The 15,918-nt window shown below is 31.5% G+C and overlaps 1 long non-coding RNA gene across 1 annotated transcript in view; it reads right to left on the reverse strand.

Moving 5' to 3' along the window:
• Window positions 1–12,856, reverse strand: part of LOC125687857 (uncharacterized) — a 109,357-nt gene extending 96,501 nt beyond the window's left edge. Inside the window, exons 1-4 of the long non-coding RNA XR_007374497.1 lie at window positions 11,922–12,856; window positions 8,762–9,911; window positions 7,818–8,063; window positions 721–884 (exon numbers count right to left, since the gene is read on the reverse strand). This is a non-coding gene — a long non-coding RNA (uncharacterized LOC125687857). The remainder of the gene's footprint in view (window positions 1–720; window positions 885–7,817; window positions 8,064–8,761; window positions 9,912–11,921) is intronic.
• Between the last annotated feature and the right edge of the window lie 3,062 nt (window positions 12,857–15,918).

Raw genomic sequence — 15,918 nt, forward strand, 5'->3', positions numbered from 1 at the left:
TCATAGAAATCCCTGTTTTTCCCCTAAAATATCACTTATTTTCATAGAAATCCCCGTTTTTAACCTGAAATATCGCTTATTTTCATAGAAATCCCTGTTTTTAACCTAAAATATCGCTTATTTTCATAGAAATCCCTGTTTTTAACCTGAAATATCGCTTATTTTCATAGAAATCCCCGTTTTTAACCTGAAATATCGCTTATTTTCATAGAAATCCCCGTTTTTAACCTAAAATATCGCTTATTTTCATAGAAATCCCTGTTTTTAACCTAAAATATCGCTTATTTTCATAGAAATCCCTGTTTTTCCCCTAAAATATCGCTTATTTTCATAGAAATCCCTGTTTTTAACCTAAAATATCGCTTATTTTCATAGAAATCCCCGTTTTTAACCTTAAATATCGCTTATTTTCATAGAAATCCCTGTTTTTAACCTAAAATATCGCTTATTTTCATAGAAATCCCTGTTTTTCCCCTTAAATATCGCTTATTTTCATAGAAATCCCTGTTTTTCCCCTAAAATATCGCTTATTTTCATAGAAATCCCTGTTTTTCCCCTAAAATATCGCTTATTTTCATAGAAATCCCTGTTTTTCCCCTAAAATATCGCTTATTTTCATAGAAATCCCTGTTTTTAACCTAAAATATCGCTTATTTTCATAGAAATCCCTGTTTTTCCCCTAAAATATCGCTTATTTTCATAGAAATCCCCGTTTTTAACCTTAAATATCGCTTATTTTCATAGAAATCCCCGTTTTTCCCCTTAAATATCGCTTATTTTCATAGAAATCCCTGTTTTTAACCTTAAATATCGCTTATTTTCATAGAAATCCCTGTTTTTCCCCTAAAATATCGCTTATTTTCATAGAAATCCCTGTTTTTAACCTGAAATATCGCTTATTTTCATAGAAATCCCCGTTTTTAACCTAAAATATCGCTTATTTTCATAGAAATCCCCGTTTTTAACCTATAATATCGCTTATTTTCATAGAAATCCCTGTTTTTAACCTGAAATATCGCTTATTTTCATAGAAATCCCTGTTTTTCCCCTAAAATATCACTTATTTTCATAGAAATCCCCGTTTTTAACCTGAAATATCGCTTATTTTCATAGAAATCCCTGTTTTTAACCTAAAATATCGCTTATTTTCATAGAAATCCCTGTTTTTAACCTGAAATATCGCTTATTTTCATAGAAATCCCTGTTTTTAACCTGAAATATCGCTTATTTTCATAGAAATCCCTGTTTTTAACCTAAAATATCGCTTATTTTCATAGAAATCCCCGTTTTTAACCTAAAATATCGCTTATTTTCATAGAAATCCCTGTTTTTCCCCTAAAATATCGCTTATTTTCATAGAAATCCCTGTTTTTAACCTAAAATATCGCTTATTTTCATAGAAATCCCCGTTTTTAACCTTAAATATCGCTTATTTTCATAGAAATCCCTGTTTTTAACCTGAAATATCGCTTATTTTCATAGAAATCCCTGTTTTTAACCTTAAATATCGCTTATTTTCATAGAAATCCCTGTTTTTCCCCTAAAATATCGCTTATTTTCATAGAGATCCCTGTTTTTCCCCTAAAATATCGCTTATTTTCATAGAAATCCCTGTTTTTCCCCTAAAATATCGCTTATTTTCATAGAAATCCCTGTTTTTCCCCTAAAATATCGCTTATTTTCATAGGAATCCCTGTTTTTCCCCTAAAATATCGCTTATTTTCATAGAAATCCCTGTTTTTCCCCTAAAATATCGCTTATTTTCATAGAAATCCCTGTTTTTCCCCTAAAATATCGCTTATTTTCATAGAAATCCCCGTTTTTAACCTAAAATATCGCTTATTTTCATAGAAATCCCTGTTTTTCCCCTAAAATATCGCTTATTTTCATAGAAATCCCTGTTTTTCCCCTAAAATATTGCTTATTTTCATAGAAATCCCTGTTTTTCCACTAAAATATCGCTTATTTTCATAGAAATCCCCGTTTTTAACCTTAAATATCGCTTATTTTCATAGAAATCCCCGTTTTTAACCTAAAATATCGCTTATTTTCATAGAAATCCCTGTTTTTCCCCTAAAATATCGCTTATTTTCATAGAAATCCCTGTTTTTCCCCTAAAATATCGCTTATTTTCATAGAAATCCCTGTTTTTCCCCTAAAATATCGCTTATTTTCATAGAAATCCCTGTTTTTAACCTAAAATATCGCTTATTTTCATAGAAATCCCTGTTTTTAACCTAAAATATCGCTTATTTTCATAGAAATCCCTGTTTTTCCCCTAAAATATCGCTTATTTTCATAGAAATCCCTGTTTTTAACCTAAAATATCGCTTATTTTCATAGAAATCCCCGTTTTTAACCTAAAATATCGCTTATTTTCATAGAAATCCCTGTTTTTAACCTAAAATATCGCTTATTTTCATAGAAATCCCTGTTTTTCCCCTAAAATATCGCTTATTTTCATAGAAATCCCTGTTTTTAACCTGAAATATCGCTTATTTTCATAGAAATCCCTGTTTTTAACCTTAAATATCGCTTATTTTCATAGAAATCCCTGTTTTTCCCCTAAAATATCGCTTATTTTCATAGAAATCCCTGTTTTTCCCCTAAAATATCGCTTATTTTCATAGAAATCCCTGTTTTTCCCCTAAAATATCGCTTATTTTCATAGAAATCCCTGTTTTTAACCTAAAATATCGCTTATTTTCATAGAAATCCCTGTTTTTCCCCTAAAATATCGCTTATTTTCATAGAAATCCCTGTTTTTCCCCTAAAATATCGCTTATTTTCATAGAAATCCCTGTTTTTCCCCTAAAATATCGCTTATTTTCATAGAAATCCCTGTTTTTCCCCTAAAATATCGCTTATTTTCATAGAAATCCCTGTTTTTAACCTAAAATATCGCTTATTTTCATAGAAATCCCCGTTTTTAACCTTAAATATCGCTTATTTTCATAGAAATCCCCGTTTTTAACCTTAAATATCGCTTATTTTCATAGAAATCCCCGTTTTTCCACTAAAATATCGCTTATTTTCATAGAAATCCCTGTTTTTAACCTGAAATATCGCTTATTTTCATAGAAATCCCCGTTTTTAACCTAAAATGTCGCTTATTTTCATAGAAATCCCCGTTTTTAACCTTAAATATCGCTTATTTTCATAGAAATCCCCGTTTTTAACCTTAAATATCGCTTATTTTCATAGAAATCCCCGTTTTTAACCTAAAATATCGCTTATTTTCATAGAAATCCCTGTTTTTAACCTAAAATATCGCTTATTTTCATAGAAATCCCTGTTTTTCCCCTAAAATATCGCTTATTTTCATAGAAATCCCTGTTTTTCCCCTAAAATATCGCTTATTTTCATAGAAATCCCTGTTTTTCCCCTAAAATATCGCTTATTTTCATAGAAATCCCTGTTTTTCCCCTAAAATATCGCTTATTTTCATAGAAATCCCCGTTTTTAACCTTAAATATCGCTTATTTTCATAGAAATCCCCGTTTTTAACCTTAAATATCGCTTATTTTCATAGAAATCCCCGTTTTTCCACTAAAATATCGCTTATTTTCATAGAAATCCCTGTTTTTAACCTGAAATATCGCTTATTTTCATAGAAATCCCCGTTTTTAACCTAAAATGTCGCTTATTTTCATAGAAATCCCCGTTTTTAACCTTAAATATCGCTTATTTTCATAGAAATCCCCGTTTTTAACCTTAAATATCGCTTATTTTCATAGAAATCCCCGTTTTTAACCTAAAATATCGCTTATTTTCATAGAAATCCCTGTTTTTAACCTGAAATATCGCTTATTTTCATAGAAATCCCTGTTTTTCCCCTAAAATATCACTTATTTTCATAGAAATCCCCGTTTTTAACCTGAAATATCGCTTATTTTCATAGAAATCCCTGTTTTTCCCCTAAAATATCGCTTATTTTCATAGAAATCCCTGTTTTTAACCTGAAATATCGCTTATTTTCATAGAAATCCCTGTTTTTAACCTAAAATATCGCTTATTTTCATAGAAATCCCTGTTTTTAACCTAAAATATCGCTTATTTTCATAGAAATCCCTGTTTTTAACCTGAAATATCGCTTATTTTCATAGAAATCCCCGTTTTTAACCTATAATATCGCTTATTTTCATAGAAATCCCCGTTTTTAACCTGAAATATCGCTTATTTTCATAGAAATCCCCGTTTTTAACCTAAAATATCGCTTATTTTCATAGAAATCCCTGTTTTTCCCCTTAAATATCGCTTATTTTCATAGAAATCCCTGTTTTTAACCTGAAATATCGCTTATTTTCATAGAAATCCCTGTTTTTCCCCTAAAATATCACTTATTTTCATAGAAATCCCCGTTTTTAACCTGAAATATCGCTTATTTTCATAGAAATCCCTGTTTTTAACCTAAAATATCGCTTATTTTCATAGAAATCCCTGTTTTTAACCTGAAATATCGCTTATTTTCATAGAAATCCCTGTTTTTAACCTGAAATATCGCTTATTTTCATAGAAATCCCTGTTTTTAACCTAAAATATCGCTTATTTTCATAGAAATCCCTGTTTTTCCCCTAAAATATCGCTTATTTTCATAGAAATCCCTGTTTTTAACCTAAAATATCGCTTATTTTCATAGAAATCCCCGTTTTTAACCTTAAATATCGCTTATTTTCATAGAAATCCCTGTTTTTAACCTGAAATATCGCTTATTTTCATAGAAATCCCTGTTTTTAACCTTAAATATCGCTTATTTTCATAGAAATCCCTGTTTTTCCCCTAAAATATCGCTTATTTTCATAGAGATCCCTGTTTTTCCCCTAAAATATCGCTTATTTTCATAGAAATCCCTGTTTTTCCCCTAAAATATCGCTTATTTTCATAGAAATCCCTGTTTTTCCCCTAAAATATCGCTTATTTTCATAGGAATCCCTGTTTTTCCCCTAAAATATCGCTTATTTTCATAGAAATCCCTGTTTTTCCCCTAAAATATCGCTTATTTTCATAGAAATCCCTGTTTTTCCCCTAAAATATCGCTTATTTTCATAGAAATCCCCGTTTTTAACCTAAAATATCGCTTATTTTCATAGAAATCCCTGTTTTTCCCCTAAAATATCGCTTATTTTCATAGAAATCCCTGTTTTTCCCCTAAAATATTGCTTATTTTCATAGAAATCCCCGTTTTTCCCCTAAAATATCGCTTATTTTCATAGAAATCCCTGTTTTTCCCCTAAAATATCGCTTATTTTCATAGAAATCCCTGTTTTTAACCTTAAATATCGCTTATTTTCATAGAAATCCCCGTTTTTCCCCTTAAATATCGCTTATTTTCATAGAAATCCCTGTTTTTAACCTTAAATGTCGCTTATTTTCATAGAAATCCCTGTTTTTAACCTTAAATATCGCTTATTTTCATAGAAATCCCTGTTTTTCCCCTTAAATATTGCTTATTTTCATAGAAATCCCTGTTTTTAACCTTAAATATCGCTTATTTTCATAGAAATCCCCGTTTTTAACCTTAAATATCGCTTATTTTCATAGAAATCCCTGTTTTTAACCTTAAATATCGCTTATTTTCATAGAAATCCCTGTTTTTAACCCTAAAATATCGCTTATTTTCATAGAAATCCCTGTTATTAACCCTAAAATATCGCTTATTTTCATAGAAATCCCTGTTTTTCCACTAAAATATCGCTTATTTTCATAGAAATCCCTGTTTTTAACCTGAAATATTGCTTATTTTCATAGAAATCCCTGTTTTTAACCTTAAATATCGCTTATTTTCATAGAAATCCCTGTTTTTCCCCTAAAATATCGCTTATTTTCATAGAAATCCCTGTTTTTAACCTGAAATATCGCTTATTTTCATAGAAATCCCTGTTTTTAACCTTAAATATCGCTTATTTTCATAGAAATCCCTGTTTTTAACCCTAAAATATCGCTTATTTTCATAGAAATCCCTGTTTTTAACCTTAAATATCGCTTATTTTCATAGAAATCCCAGTTTTTCCCCTAAAATATCGCTTATTTTCATAGAAGTCCCTGTTTTTAACCTTAAATATCGCTTATTTTCATAGAAATCCCTGTTTTTCCCCTAAAATATTGCTTATTTTCATAGAAATCCCCGTTTTTAACCTTAAATATCGCTTATTTTCATAGAAATCCCTGTTTTTAACCTGAAATATCGCTTATTTTCATAGAAATCCCTGTTTTTAACCTGAAATATCGCTTATTTTCATAGAAATCCCCGTTTTTAACCTTAAATATCGCTTATTTTCATAGAAATCCCCGTTTTTAACCTTAAATATCGCTTATTTTCATAGAAATCCCTGTTTTTCCACTAAAATATCACTTATTTTCATAGAAATCCCTGTTTTTAACCTGAAATATCGCTTATTTTCATAGAAATCCCTGTTTTTAACCTTAAATATCGCTTATTTTCATAGAAATCCCTGTTTTTAACCTAAAATATCGCTTATTTTCATAGAAATCCCTGTTTTTAACCTTAAATATCGCTTATTTTCATAGAAATCCCCGTTTTTAACCTTAAATATCGCTTATTTTCATAGAAATCCCTGTTTTTCCACTAAAATATCGCTTATTTTCATAGAAATCCCTGTTTTTAACCTTAAATATCGCTTATTTTCATAGAAATCCCTGTTTTTAACCTGAAATATCGCTTATTTTCATAGAAATCCGTGTTTTTAACCTGAAATATCGCTTATTTTCATAGAAATCCCCGTTTTTAACCTTAAATATCGCTTATTTTCATAGAAATCCCTGTTTTTAACCTTAAATATCGCTTATTTTCATAGAAATCCCCGTTTTTAACCTTAAATATCGCTTATTTTCATAGAAATCCCTGTTTTTAGCCTTAAATATCGCTTATTTTCATAGAAATCCCTGTTTTTAACCTTAAATATCGCTTATTTTCATAGAAATCCGCGTTTTTCCCCTTAAATATCGCTTATTTTCATAGAAATCCCCGTTTTTAACCTTAAATATCGCTTATTTTCATAGAAATCCCTGTTTTTAACCTTAAATATCGCTTATTTTCATAGAAATCCCTGTTTTAACCCTTAAATATCGCTTATTTTCATAGAAATCCCTGTTTTTCCCCTTAAATATCGCTTATTTTCATAGAAATCCCTGTTTTTAACCTAAAATACCGCTTATTTTCATAGAAATCCCTGTTTTTAACCTTAAATATCGCTTATTTTCATAGAAATCCCTGTTTTTAACCTTAAATATCGCTTATTTTCATAGAAATCCCTGTTTTTAACCTTAAATATCGCTTATTTTCATAGAAATCCCCGTTTTTAACCTTAAATATCGCTTATTTTCATAGAAATCCCTGTTTTTAACCCTAAAATATCGCTTATTTTCATAGAAATCCCTGTTTTTAACCTTAAATATCGCTTATTTTCATAGAAATCCCTGTTTTTAACCTTAAATATCGCTTATTTTCATAGAAATCCCTGTTTTTAACCTTAAATATCGCTTATTTTCATAGAAATCCCTGTTTTTAACCTTAAATATCGCTTATTTTCATAGAAATCCCTGTTTTTAACCTTAAATATCGCTTATTTTCATAGAAATCCCTGTTTTTCCCCTTAAATATCGCTTATTTTCATAGAAATCCCTGTTTTTAACCTTAAATATCGCTTATTTTCATAGAAATCCCCGTTTTTAACCTTAAATATCGCTTATTTTCATAGAAATCCCTGTTTTTAACCTTAAATATCGCTTATTTTCATAGAAATCCCTGTTTTTAACCTGAAATATCGCTTATTTTCATAGAAATCCCTGTTTTTAACCTGAAATATCGCTTATTTTCATAGAAATCCCCGTTTTTAACCTTAAATATCGCTTATTTTCATAGAAATCCCTGTTTTTAACCTTAAATATCGCTTATTTTCATAGAAATCCCCGTTTTTCCCCTTAAATATCGCTTATTTTCATAGAAATCCCTGTTTTTAACCTTAAATATCGCTTATTTTCATAGAAATCCCTGTTTTTCCACTAAAATATCGCTTATTTTCATAGAAATCCCTGTTTTTAACCTGAAATATCGCTTATTTTCATAGAAATCCCCATTTTTAACCTTAAATATCGCTTATTTTCATAGAAATCCCCGTTTTTAACCTTAAATATCGCTTATTTTCATAGAAATCCCTGTTTTTCACCTTAAATATCGCTTATTTTCATAGAAATCCCTGTTTTTAACCTTAAATATCGCTTATTTTCATAGAAATCCCTGTTTTTAACCTTAAATATCGCTTATTTTCATAGAAATCCCTGTTTTTAACCTTAAATGTTGCTTATTTTCATAGAAATCCCCGTTTTTAACCTTAAATATCGCTTATTTTCATAGAAATCCCTGTTTTTAACCTTAAATATCGCTTATTTTCATAGAAATCCCTGTTTTTAACCCTGAAATATCGCTTATTTTCATAGAAATCCCTGTTTTTAACCTGAAATATCGCTTATTTTCATAGAAATCCCTGTTTTTAACCTTAAATATCGCTTATTTTCATAGAAATCCCTGTTTTTCCCCTAAAATATCGCTTATTTTCATAGAAATCCCTGTTTTTAACCTGAAATATCGCTTATTTTCATAGAAATCCCTGTTTTTCCCCTAAAATATTGCTTATTTTCATAGAAATCCCCGTTTTTAACCTTAAATATCGCTTATTTTCATAGAAATCCCTGTTTTTAACCTGAAATATCGCTTATTTTCATAGAAATCCCTGTTTTTAACCTGAAATATCGCTTATTTTCATAGAAATCCCCGTTTTTAACCTTAAATATCGCTTATTTTCATAGAAATCCCCGTTTTTAACCTTAAATATCGCTTATTTTCATAGAAATCCCTGTTTTTAACCTTAAATATCGCTTATTTTCATAGAAATCCCCGTTTTTAACCTTAAATATCGCTTATTTTCATAGAAATCCCTGTTTTTAGCCTTAAATATCGCTTATTTTCATAGAAATCCCTGTTTTTCCCCTAAAATATCGCTTATTTTCATAGAAATCCCTGTTTTTAACCTGAAATATCGCTTATTTTCATAGAAATCCCTGTTTTTAACCTTAAATATCGCTTATTTTCATAGAAATCCCTGTTTTTAACTTTAAAAATCGCTTATTTTCATAGAAATCCCCGTTTTTAACCTTAAATGTTGCTTATTTTCATAGAAATCCCCGTTTTTAACCTTAAATATCGCTTATTTTCATAGAAATCCCTGTTTTTAACCTTAAATATCGCTTATTTTCATAGAAATCCCTGTTTTTAACCCTGAAATATCGCTTATTTTCATAGAAATCCCTGTTTTTAACCTGAAATATCGCTTATTTTCATAGAAATCCCTGTTTTTAACCTTAAATATCGCTTATTTTCATAGAAATCCCTGTTTTTAACCCTAAAATGTCGCTTATTTTCATAGAAATCCCTGTTTTTAACCTTAAATATCGCTTATTTTCATAGAAATCCCTGTTTTTCCCCTAAAATATCGCTTATTTTCATAGAAGTCCCTGTTTTTAACCTTAAATATCGCTTATTTTCATAGAAATCCCTGTTTTTCCCCTTAAATATCGCTTATTTTCATAGAAATCCCTGTTTTTAACCTTAAATATCGCTTATTTTCATAGAAATCCCCGTTTTTCCCCTTAAATATCGCTTATTTTCATAGAAATCCCTGTTTTTAACCTTAAATGTCGCTTATTTTCATAGAAATCCCTGTTTTTAACCTTAAATATCGCTTATTTTCATAGAAATCCCTGTTTTTCCCCTTAAATATCGCTTATTTTCATAGAAATCCCTGTTTTTAACCTTAAATATCGCTTATTTTCATAGAAATCCCCGTTTTTCCCCTTAAATATCGCTTATTTTCATAGAAATCCCTGTTTTTAACCTTAAATATCGCTTATTTTCATAGAAATCCCTGTTTTTAACCCTAAAATATCGCTTATTTTCATAGAAATCCCTGTTATTAACCCTAAAATATCGCTTATTTTCATAGAAATCCCTGTTTTTAACCTTAAATATCGCTTATTTTCATAGAAATCCCTGTTTTTCCCCTAAAATATCGCTTATTTTCATAGAAATCCCTGTTTTTCCCCTAAAATATTGCTTATTTTCATAGAAATCCCCGTTTTTAACCTTAAATATCGCTTATTTTCATAGAAATCCCTGTTTTTCACCTTAAATATCGCTTATTTTCATAGAAATCCCTGTTTTTAGCCTTAAATATCGCTTATTTTCATAGAAATCCCCGTTTTTAACCTGAAATATCGCTTATTTTCATAGAAATCCCTGTTTTTAACCTTAAATATCGCTTATTTTCATAGAAATCCCTGTTTTTAACCTAAAATATCGCTTATTTTCATAGAAATCCCTGTTTTTAGCCTTAAATATCACTTATTTTCATAGAAATCCCTGTTTTTAACCTAAAATATCGCTTATTTTCATAGAAATCCCTGTTTTTAACCTAAAATATCGCTTATTTTCATAGAAATCCCCGTTTTTAACCTTAAATATCGCTTATTTTCATAGAAATCCCCGTTTTTAACCTTAAATATCTCTTATTTTCATAGAAATCCCCGTTTTTAACCTTAAATATCTCTTATTTTCATAGAAATCCCCGTTTATAACCTTAAATATCGCTTATTTTCATAGAAATCCCTGTTTTTAACCTTAAATATCGCTTATTTTCATAGAAATCCCTGTTTTTAACCTAAAATATCGCTTATTTTCATAGAAATCCCCGTTTTTAAACTGAAATATCGCTTATTTTCATAGAAATCCCTGTTTTTAACCTTAAATATCGCTTATTTTCATAGAAATCCCCGTTTTTAACCTTAAATATCGCTTATTTTCATAGAAATCCCCGTTTTTAACCTGAAATATCGCTTATTTTCATAGAAATCCCTGTTTTTAACCTTAAATATCGCTTATTTTCATAGAAATCCCTGTTTTTAACCTTAAATATCGCTTATTTTCATAGAAATCCCCGTTTTTAAACTGAAATATCGCTTATTTTCATAGAAATCCCTGTTTTTAACCTTAAATATCGCTTATTTTCATAGAAATCCCTGTTTTTAACCTTAAATATCGCTTATTTTCATAGAAATCCCTGTTTTTAACCTGAAATATCGCTTATTTTCATAGAAATCCGTTTTTTCCCCTTAAATATCGCTTATTTTCATCGAAATCCCCGTTTTTAACCTTAAATATCGCTTATTTTCATCGAAATCCCCGTTTTTAACCTTAAATATCGCTTATTTTCATCGAAATCCCCGTTTTTAACCTTAAATATCGCTTATTTTCATAGAAATCCCGGTTTTTAACCTTAAATATCGCTTATTTTCATAGAAATCCCTGTTTTTCCCCTTAAATATCGCTTATTTTCATAGAAATCCCCGTTTTTAACCTAAAATATCGCTTATTTTCATAGAAATCCCTGTTTTTAACCTTAAATATCGCTTATTTTCATAGAAATCCCTGTTTTTAACCTTAAATATCGCTTATTTTCATAGAAATCCCTGTTTTTAACCTAAAATATCGCTTATTTTCATAGAAATCCCTGTTTTTAACCTTAAATATCGCTTATTTTCATAGAAATCCCTGTTTTTAACCTTAAATATCGCTTATTTTCATAGAAATCCCCGTTTTTAACCTTAAATGTCGCTTATTTTCATAGAAATCCCCGTTTTTAGCCTTAAATGTCGCTTATTTTCATAGAAATCCCTGTTTTTAACTTTAAATATCGCTTATTTTCATAGAAATCCCTGTTTTTAACCTGAAATATCGCTTATTTTCATAGAAATCCCTGTTTTTAACCTGAAATATCGCTTATTTTCATAGAAATCCCTGTTGTTCCCCTAAAATATCACTTATTTTCATAGAAATCCCTGTTTTTAACCTTAAATGTCGCTTATTTTCATAGAAATCCCTGTTTTTAACCTAAAATATCGTTTATTTTCATAGAAATCCCTGTTTTTAACCTTAAATATCGCTTATTTTCATAGAAATCCCCGTTTTTAACCTTAAATATCGCTTATTTTCATAGAAATCCCTGTTTTTAACCTAAAATATCGTTTATTTTCATAGAAATCCCTGTTTTTAACCTTAAATATCGCTTATTTTCATAGAAATCCCCGTTTTTAACCTTAAATATCGCTTATTTTCATAGAAATCCCTGTTTTTAACCTGAAATATCGCTTATTTTCATAGAAATCCCCGTTTTTAAACTGAAATATCGCTTATTTTCATAGAAATCCCTGTTTTTAACCTGAAATATCGCTTATTTTCATAGAAATCCCTGTTTTTAACCTTAAATATCGCTTATTTTCATAGAAATCCCTGTTTTTAACCTAAAATATCGCTTATTTTCATAGAAATCCCTGTTTTTAACCTTAAATGTCGCTTATTTTCATAGAAATCCCTGTTTTTAACCTAAAATATCGTTTATTTTCATAGAAATCCCTGTTTTTAACCTGAAATATCGCTTATTTTCATAGAAATCCCCGTTTTTAACCTGAAATATCGCTTATTTTCATAGAAATCCCTGTTTTTAACCTTAAATATCGCTTATTTTCATAGAAATCCCCGTTTTTAACCTTAAATATCGCTTATTTTCATAGAAATCCCCGTTTTTAACCTGAAATATCGCTTATTTTCATAGAAATCCCTGTTTTTAACCTTAAATATCGCTTATTTTCATAGAAATCCCTGTTTTTAACCTTAAATATCGCTTATTTTCATAGAAATCCCCGTTTTTAAACTGAAATATCGCTTATTTTCATAGAAATCCCTGTTTTTCCACTAAAATATCGCTTATTTTCATAGAAATCCCTGTTTTTAACCTTAAATATCGCTTATTTTCATAGAAATCCCTGTTTTTAACCTGAAATATCGCTTATTTTCATAGAAATCCGTTTTTCCCCTTAAATATCGCTTATTTTCATAGAAATCCCTGTTTTTAACCTAAAATATCGCTTATTTTCATAGAAATCCCCGTTTTTAACCTTAAATATCGCTTATTTTCATAGAAATCCCCGTTTTTAACCTTAAATATCGCTTATTTTCATAGAAATCCCCGTTTTTAACCTTAAATATCGCTTATTTTCATAGAAATCCCGGTTTTTAACCTTAAATATCGCTTATTTTCATAGAAATCCCTGTTTTTCCCCTTAAATATCGCTTATTTTCATAGAAATCCCCGTTTTTAACCTAAAATATCGCTTATTTTCATAGAAATCCCTGTTTTTAACCTTAAATATCGCTTATTTTCATAGAAATCCCTGTTTTTAACCTTAAATATCGCTTATTTTCATAGAAATCCCCGTTTTTAACCTTAAATGTCGCTTATTTTCATAGAAATCCCCGTTTTTAGCCTTAAATGTCGCTTATTTTCATAGAAATCCCTGTTTTTAACTTTAAATATCGCTTATTTTCATAGAAATCCCTGTTTTTAACCTGAAATATCGCTTATTTTCATAGAAATCCCTGTTTTTAACCTTAAATATCGCTTATTTTCATAGAAATCCCTGTTGTTCCCCTAAAATATCGCTTATTTTCATAGAAATCCCTGTTTTTAACCTAAAATATCGTTTATTTTCATAGAAATCCCTGTTTTTAACCTTAAATATCGCTTATTTTCATAGAAATCCCCGTTTTTAACCTTAAATATCGCTTATTTTCATAGAAATCCCTGTTTTTCCCCTAAAATATCGCTTATTTTCATAGAAATCCCTGTTTTTAACCTGAAATATCGCTTATTTTCATAGAAATCCCTGTTTTTAACCTTAAATATCGCTTATTTTCATAGAAATCCCTGTTTTTAACCTAAAATATCGCTTATTTTCATAGAAATCCCTGTTTTTAACCTTAAATGTCGCTTATTTTCATAGAAATCCCTGTTTTTAACCTAAAATATCGTTTATTTTCATAGAAATCCCTGTTTTTAACCTGAAATATCGCTTATTTTCATAGAAATCCCCGTTTTTAACCTGAAATATCGCTTATTTTCATAGAAATCCCTGTTTTTAACCTTAAATATCGCTTATTTTCATAGAAATCCCCGTTTTTAACCTTAAATATCGCTTATTTTCATAGAAATCCCCGTTTTTAACCTGAAATATCGCTTATTTTCATAGAAATCCCTGTTTTTAACCTTAAATATCGCTTATTTTCATAGAAATCCCTGTTTAACCTTAAATATCGCTTATTTTCATAGAAATCCCCGTTTTTAAACTGAAATATCGCTTATTTTCATAGAAATCCCTGTTTTTCCACTAAAATATCGCTTATTTTCATAGAAATCCCTGTTTTTAACCTTAAATATCGCTTATTTTCATAGAAATCCCTGTTTTTAACCTGAAATATCGCTTATTTTCATAGAAATCCGTTTTTCCCCTTAAATATCGCTTATTTTCATAGAAATCCCCGTTTTTAACCTTAAATATCGCTTATTTTCATAGAAATCCCCGTTTTTAACCTTAAATATCGCTTATTTTCATAGAAATCCCCGTTTTTAACCTTAAATATCGCTTATTTTCATAGAAATCCCCATTTTTAACCTTAAATATCGCTTATTTTCATAGAAATCCCTGTTTTTCCCCTTAAATATCGCTTATTTTCATAGAAATCCCCGTTTTTAACCTAAAATATCGCTTATTTTCATAGAAATCCCTGTTTTTAACCTTAAATATCGCTTATTTTCATAGAAATCCCTGTTTTTAACCTTAAATATCGCTTATTTTCATAGAAATCCCTGTTTTTAACCTTAAATATCGCTTATTTTCATAGAAATCCCTGTTTTTAACCTTAAATATCGCTTATTTTCATAGAAATCCCTGTTTTTAACCTTAAATATCGCTTATTTTCATAGAAATCCCTGTTTTTAACCTTAAATATCGCTTATTTTCATAGAAATCCCTGTTGTTCCCCTGAAATATCGCTTATTTTCTTCTGGGCTCTTTGGGGTTTATGGGGGGAGATGGGGGGGCGGTGGGGGGCTGGGGGGGGTCGGGGGGCTAATGGTGTCGGGGGGGGCGGTTTGGGGCGATGGGGGCAATGGGAGGCGAGGGGGAGTCATTGGGGTGCTGTGGGGGGCTATGGGGGGGCAGTGGGGGGCTATGGGGGCAATGGGAGGCGATGGGGGTCATTGGGGGGCTATGGGGGTCAGTGGGGGGGCGGTGGGGGGCTGTGGGGGGGGTCATTTGGGGGCTGTGGGGGGCAGTGGGAGGCGATGGGGGCGTCATTGGGGGATGATGGGGGGCTGTGGGGAGGCGGTGGGGGGGGGCTGTGAGGGGTCGGTGGGGGCAATGGGAGGCTATGGGGGTCATTGGGGGGCTATGGGGGGAGATGGGGGGCGGTGGGGGGCTGTGGGGGGGTCGGTGGGGGGCTGTGGGGGCAATGGGAGGCAATGGGGATCATGGGGTGTTGGTGGGTCCAGATTGGGGGGGGCATGTTGGAAATCGGGGGGCGTGGTCTGGGTTGAGGGGGCGTGGTCTGAATGGGGAGGCAATGTCGGAAATTGGGGGGGCGTGGTCAGGGGACAGGGGGGCGTGGTCTGAATGGAGGGGGCGGGGTCCAGATTGGGGGGCCATGTTGGAAAGCAGGGGGCGTGGTCAGGGAGGAGGGGGCGTGGTCAGAATGGGGGAGGGCCATGTTGGAAATCGGGGGGCGTGGTCTGGGTTGAGGGGGGCGTGGTCTGAATGAGGGGGTGGGATCCAGGTGGGGGGGGGGCAATGTTGGAAAGCAGGGGGCGTGGTCAGTGGTTGAGGGGGCGTGGTCAGGGAGGAGGGGGCGTGTTCAGAATGGGAGGGCAATGTCATGAATCGGGGGGGCGTGGTCTGGGTTGAGGGGGCGTGGTCTGAATGGGGAGGCAATGTCGGAAATTGGGGGGCGTGGTC

This window comes from Lagopus muta, unplaced genomic scaffold (genome assembly GCF_023343835.1).
Source record: "Lagopus muta isolate bLagMut1 unplaced genomic scaffold, bLagMut1 primary scaffold_93, whole genome shotgun sequence".
NCBI lineage: Eukaryota > Metazoa > Chordata > Aves > Galliformes > Phasianidae > Lagopus > Lagopus muta.